Below are 7,201 nucleotides of genomic sequence, written 5' to 3' on the forward strand. Positions count from 1 at the left end.
CTCTCTAGTTTCAGGAAGATCTGATTTTAATGCTAAATCTCGAAATTATGAACAAAATATATTATAAGTAACCTATACATACACGTGTTACTATCATCTAAAATCTGTCCATACAACATTATGACCTTTTAAAACTTGTTAGTATATTCTAATCTCGCTCTACATTAGATGTGTTTAATATAGTGGATACTTGAATTTGTATGTGACTTGTCAAACACCTTTCACCAAATCTCTTGCGTGTACGCAAGTATGTTGCGCTGTGTGTTAGTGGTTTTCGAATGTATTATTAATTGGCTCGTTGGTCTAGGGGTATGATTTTCGCTTAGGGTGCGAGAGGTCCCGGGTTCAAATCCCGGACGAGCCCAATAGTTTTTTGTTATTATGAGTTTATAATTTATTATTCTGGCCCCTTATGAGCGCACACACAAGTCTTCTAAGTCCTATATTACGTGTCAATTTTTAATACTAGCATATTTATACATATTCATACAATATTTATTAAATTATAAGTTTCATTCTTAAATAAAAAAGTAATTAGTAAGGAAAATATGAAATGTTTGTAATATTTGAAATGCAGGTAGGTATATATATCTGCTATAACAGCAGTCTTAAAATGATCATTCAACAATAATTAAATATTTTCTTTAAACTGATAGATATTTAATATATATTTAGGCATTATGAAGGAATAATGAATTTATTACCAATCTGAATTTCTGAATTACGTATACAGAAGAAGGAATAGCAGCACCTTGTCACAATATACCAAAAACGCAAAAAATTGAGGGTATTAAAGAGGGTACAAAACGAATATTATAATCGTTGCAATATATCAGATACACATATAACATACTTGCTATTGATCGAGATAGACTTTTTACAAAATCATCTACGTGGGTCATCGTCCTCTATCTCACTTATTTCAGCCGCCAAGTTAATTGTTAAGAAAGCGTTTCGTTTTGAAGATTTTTGAAGTTTATATGGAATTGAAATTAGAAGGTAAAGAGTAATATTAAATTAATCCTCTGGAAACACATAAGCAGTACCACCCCACTATCATATGAGCACATGATGTTATACATGTATAGGCAACGGTAACTATTCAGGTGTCGACAGCTTGTTTGACAAATAATGTATAAACGTTGATAAATATTTCATGTTTTTTACATACATACTTACCACCAAAACAATTTTTTTTAATATATGTAAATATATACAGGAGGTAGTATATCCACACATAACAATAATCAAACCTGACTCAGATTCCATATTGTATTATGAATGTACATAATTTATGGTATGCGGGATGATTCGGATTTCGGACGTTCATTTATTATGTAAATAAAGGTTTCGGACCTTCTTTATGTATTCTTTCACTAATATAAACCAAAGGAATACATATCTATATGGAAAATGGCAGTCATTGCGTATGATGAACATGAATAGCTCAACAACGGCTCAATGGAGACCCTTCAATACCAGGTTGTGAGAATGCGATTCTACTATAAATAAATGTATAGTATTATATTATTTAACTAACTTTATACTGTGACTAATTTTAATTTGTTAGGGTTAAAGGCGGACGGTTCTGTATGCAACATTTTACTTCGTAAAATGAGGGTTGACGTACATAGTTTCAATCGATAACCATACCATATATTTTTATTAAAATGCTCAAAGCATCCAGTCGATATGGAAACCTCTTGAAAAAATAGAAACCAGTAGAACCGATAAAATCCTTTTTCTCATCGGTCTACTTCAATTTCCGTCACTTTACATTGTTCGTTATCCCGTACGACCCGACAGCGAACTAGATTTTGGCGTATATTTTTTTCTGTGGTTTCACATTACATCAGTCGGCATAGATAACTCGAAATTGGACCGGCAGAATGAACATGACATGTCAATTTGTCCACGTCAGTCTCTGCGACCGTGGAATTGACGCAGGACCACTGTGTCCATATTAGAGATATTATGAATATCAGTAGATAATTATATTTAGCTACGATATTATATTCTAACTAATCGAAATGAGTGTACTTCAATTGATTAAATTAATAAGTAATGTCTAGGGAATTAGATACCACTCACGTGGCAATGGCCATTCTGGAAGACTATCGTGTTTTGCTTTCATATCCCATCACATCTACATGTATCCCTTTAACCGAAATATCTTACAAAGCAAGCTGCTTAGTGGGTCTTGTCATTAATGTACAATATTATTACATAACAAAAATGTACAATATAAGAGACTAAAATTTAAATAAAGTTTTTCTAATTCAAAATCTCGTCGTTCTAAAAGCAATAAGTCGTGTTTGAGAGATTCCGTTGGGAAGCTATGTAAGGGGAACGTCATTGTGTCAGTATAAGATGGCGTGATGGAGATATTTTAATTTATTCGCGACAGCCGAGCGCGGGTAAATTGAATGTGGACTTTCGTTTACCGCTGCAGAATTATTTCCTTACAAATAATTCCTCCTAATTTCTTAAACCTCATGGTACACGCAGGAATTCGGCTTACACTTTTGCCACAAAAGGCCTTGTTTTTATTAACCCACTACCAGGAGGAATAGTTTCCGTTTTATTCTATGAAATTCTGTGATATGTTACAAAGTACATATATTCTCTGAAATTATTTCGTATGTTTTATTGTAATCTTATAATCTATATAAATTCGCTAAATTTAAATTTTATATTTATTTTCTCTACTTCCTTAATAAATGCAATATTATACATGAATACTAAGATAATATTGAGTATCAAATATTTAAAGAATTTTTATAACTGTAACTTTTATAATAAGTACCAATTATACCTGCAATTCTGTTAATAATAATAACACAGATTATAAAATAATAAGAACCTAGGACAATTCACAAACCGCTGTCTAGTCTTGGGACTTGGGACGGGACATGCTTGGGCATGGCCTGTATTATATGTACAAGACAACTGGCAGAAATACTTTGATGCATTTTTTATAAATAACCATACAAACAATATCATTCATGATTACATAAGTTTATGCATTGCGCGAGGAATCGAAATCACGACCATCAAAGTGGTGTGATATACCACTAGATCACTGGGGCCATTATAAAATATATATACTTATTTTTGTTGTTTATTGCATAAATAGTTTTAGGAGTGTAATTTTAATAGAATTATAAATTATGATTACGATATGAAAATTCATGTATCTTTTAGCGGTTGAAAGGATACGAGGGGATAAGCTTCATTATCGCTCTGAGGCAAACCGCAAACAGCTTTCGCTAAGTGTGCTCAACTATCTTAATTTGCATATAAAATTACGAGTATGACGCAGTTAAAACAGAGCGAACAGGGAACACCTATTATTATGACACTGAAACTAATAAAATTATGTTACCTCATTTGTCACTTACGGAGGGTTCTCGGGTCCTTGCCGTAAGAAATTACGGACGCTTCTGAAGGCATTTATTTGAGCTCCACTCCTGAATAAATCTTCGTGAAATTGGTCAGGTGACATCTCCAAGGAACGTCGTTATATATTGAAAATCTTAGAAAGTGTAGTTTAATGGATTCCTATTTTTTTGTAATCAACATTTAATTGAGGCAACCAGCCGCAATTGTCGTGGTCGAAAACTGACAACAGAGGACAGTTCTCTTATGAGTCGAAATATGTGTGAGAGTATGAACTGTCGACATAGAGATATGATAAAGTGTAACAAGTAGGTTTATTATACTATTCTATACAAATAAATACTTAACTATAATTTTCATCATGATAATTACTTACTTAAGCCTATTATTATTAATTGATTGTTACTATTTTTTTGTTCAGAATGACATATTTTACTTTAGTCCTTGAAAATACTAGATTATATCTCTCTAATATCATGTTTTGCTATACTGGATAATTAAAATATTATGACTCGGTGAATTCACTCCCACATCTCACACTTCAAACTGAAACATAATTATGCTAGCGCACTGTTTGACGTTAAAAAACATGATTGAAATAGAAATCCTTATAGAATTTTCAGTAAAGTATCATCTGGTATTTGACACTAATAATTATGGATAAAATAGTAGGCATGTAGAGCATTTATCCATATGGTGACAGCGTGTGATTGGACAGGTCACCTCTTTAAAATTTCTAAAATATCTACAAAGTTTAAATACCTAATATTTCTAAAACATGCGTGTAATATTTTTATGCAGCTACATAATTAAATAGTCTTTGATGAACCTAATAAATACATAAAATAACATAAGTGGCCACTAGGGGAACAAAGAATATCATATTATTGGCCAGTAATAGAAGGTTAATATCAATCTCTCATGGTGCCCTACAATGGGACATTCCATCCATCCATAACAAGCCATTAACGTCACTAACTAAGAGTACTACTATAATGGTTTGCCTTGGTTATGGTACTTATAGAGGTGACCTCCTCGTATTTATATTCGATCAGACTGAACTTAATATTTTTTTAATTATAAAAACATTAAGCATTTTAACTTGCCTAATTAAAACCTAAATGTAACTATTATACATATATACAAAAAGTTTCCATTGTTAGTACATGCTTTATGCATGCAGGTGGGGCAGCTGAAAATAGATGATACCATGTAACAAATACGCATGCAGTAGTTCAAGCTTTTTAATGTACTAAATACAATATTTACATAAAAATATGTTTTTAAATATCTAAAATCTATTAGTCCCGTTAAGTACATGTACCTATATATTATTATCCATTATCGTTCTCTTTTAAAATAATATTAAGTCGATGGGGATATTTTATAAAATCTACCTAAAGGTAGATTTTTCGTCTAATCTCTCTATCGTCTAATTATAGATAAATAATTATACAAAGGCATACCATATTAATATTTCTGTATCTTTCTATATTTCTTATATATATATATTGTTTATTGGTCACGAAAATGCTTTGCAACTATTACAGTATATATACTAATATTTTAGAGTACACATCAAAATGAATAAAAGTTTAAACATTAAATAACAAAATACTATACTATAATTTCTTAGAGAAATGTGCTTGAGTACTGGTAATTATTACGAAGATATAAAAGAATAGCTACCAGTAAAACGATATCGCAACAAGTTGATTTTTATAGATTGAACAAACAACAAATCTTAACAACAGATATATTAAGGTTTCAAACCCCATTCTGTAGCTACTAAAGATAAATTCAGCAGGGAAAACACCAGACACAAACTTGCCTACACAAAATAGTACTGACTTCACTTTGCCCAACCTTGTAGTCGTTGCATTTTTTATCAGTCTGAATCCCTCCGAAAATCAAACTACGGTTTACTTTACTTTTAGTTTAGGCTGACACACATCCACCCCCGCCTAGTGCGGGTCGCTAATGACTCTGACGTCCCCCACACGTCACTTTAACTCGTAATCACCTGTTTTAGTTTTGTGTTGTCTCTAAGTATATTGGGACGCTGGAATTAGATCAGGGCGTATACGATATTCATTATCACGCTGTAAGAGTCAATTACATGAATTATTTTTACATTATTCCAAGTAGCATAGAAATTACAATTCTTTATTTTTTAAACTATACGTTAGTCATTAACTTCAATGAAGATCGTGTGTCACTTCACTTATTTCTTCATAGCCAACTATTAGGCAGCCAACTTGCTCGAGCCACGCATATTTTCTAGCACTAGTATAGTTTGTACCTGGAAAATTCACAAATGATTTTCAAATGCATCTATTTCATTCCAATCTTATTGTTAGATAAAAAATATGGTAAAAAAAGACAGTAAACAAAACACTATTGCAGATGGCATTGTTGCACCATGCCATATATAGTAATTTAATTTAATTCCTTCGTTGTCTTTTATATGTGTACTCATAATAATTTTTTTCAGTATTTTTTTAATGCGCTTGTCATTTTGTGGGTATTTTTCTAGTATTTTTTTTAATATGACGATATATCTTATATTATTAGTTAGTCGAAATAGCAACCGAATTTGTTTATTTATTCTTAAAATTAGATATGATGGATTTAATTATCAAAATGATATTCATAAAATACGAAGATACGGATTAAAAATTGAATTCTTACTTCTGTCTAAAATATAATTATGGATACAAGTTCATTTCTTGTTTACTGAATGAAAGGAGTTGATATAATTGAAACCCAAAATCATACTTTCCGTATAAAGTTTATTCTCCATACACGCATACAATCTCAGTACATAATGGATACCACTACAATGTTACATAAACTAAGCAATTAAGCCTATTTAACATAATAAATTAAGTAAAACTGACCTGCTTCCTTGGTTAGTGATGATCCTTTCTGTGATGTTATCCGACAATGTCTTCACACAACAACCGCTACTCGTTTTATGCCCCAATAATCCAATTGTAGTTTTAAAAATAACTATTATCTACAAAGTACGGTACGTGGGGCGCTAAGGTAGCGCCATCTATGTTACTAACAAGAGAAACTATTGCTACTTTACCAATGTACGCTTACAAATTGTAGTTCCAAAAATAACTATTATCTACAAAGTACGGTACGTGGGGCGCTAAGGTAGCGCCATCTATGTTACTAACAAGAGAAACTATTGCTACTTTACCAATGTACGCTTACAACTCGGCCATCCTGCTGAGACGAGTCCCTTCGTCGGGCCCACAGATGTAACTGTACATACATCAAATCTAACTAAAACAATTAATATTGACTTCACAATTATAAGAACACAATTCAATATGTTGAAATTAATTTAATATTATTAACCTAATTATGTAACTATTACAACAGTACTAATTATTTGTTTCCTTATTTTTCACAAACATATTCAAATTTATTTCAGTTTAGGACTCTGAAGTTAACGTGATATACTTCAGCATATTAACGACAAAGAAAATAACTAAAATTCATTCATAACCTGATTTGATATTAAATATACTATACTGACTATATAATGATTACACAACTTTGTGAATTGTTGTGAACAAATTGTGAACACAACTTAATTAACTAGCTTAGTTTACTAAGTTGATAATATAATCTATATTATGTTATTAATATGTTTGTAACACTTTAATGTTGTAGTAATTTATCATCCTAGTTACAATACATTAAAACAATTACATCAAAACGTTATTCTTACAGAGAAAGTATAATATTCTAACTACAGATATATAGACATGTATAAATGTTGTAT

At 31.2% G+C, this 7,201-nt stretch overlaps 1 non-coding gene across 1 annotated transcript; it reads left to right on the forward strand.

Moving 5' to 3' along the window:
* Window positions 1-292: 292 nt before the first annotated feature.
* Window positions 293-364, forward strand: Trnap-agg (transfer RNA proline (anticodon AGG)). The gene has a single exon. It is a non-coding gene; the product is annotated as a tRNA-Pro (tRNA).
* Window positions 365-7,201: the final 6,837 nt, after the last annotated feature.

The sequence above is a fragment of the Achroia grisella genome, unplaced genomic scaffold, assembly GCF_030625045.1.
Source record: "Achroia grisella isolate CSIRO2021 unplaced genomic scaffold, CSIRO_AGI_Agris_v1 utg6800, whole genome shotgun sequence".
Lineage (NCBI taxonomy): Eukaryota > Metazoa > Arthropoda > Insecta > Lepidoptera > Pyralidae > Achroia > Achroia grisella.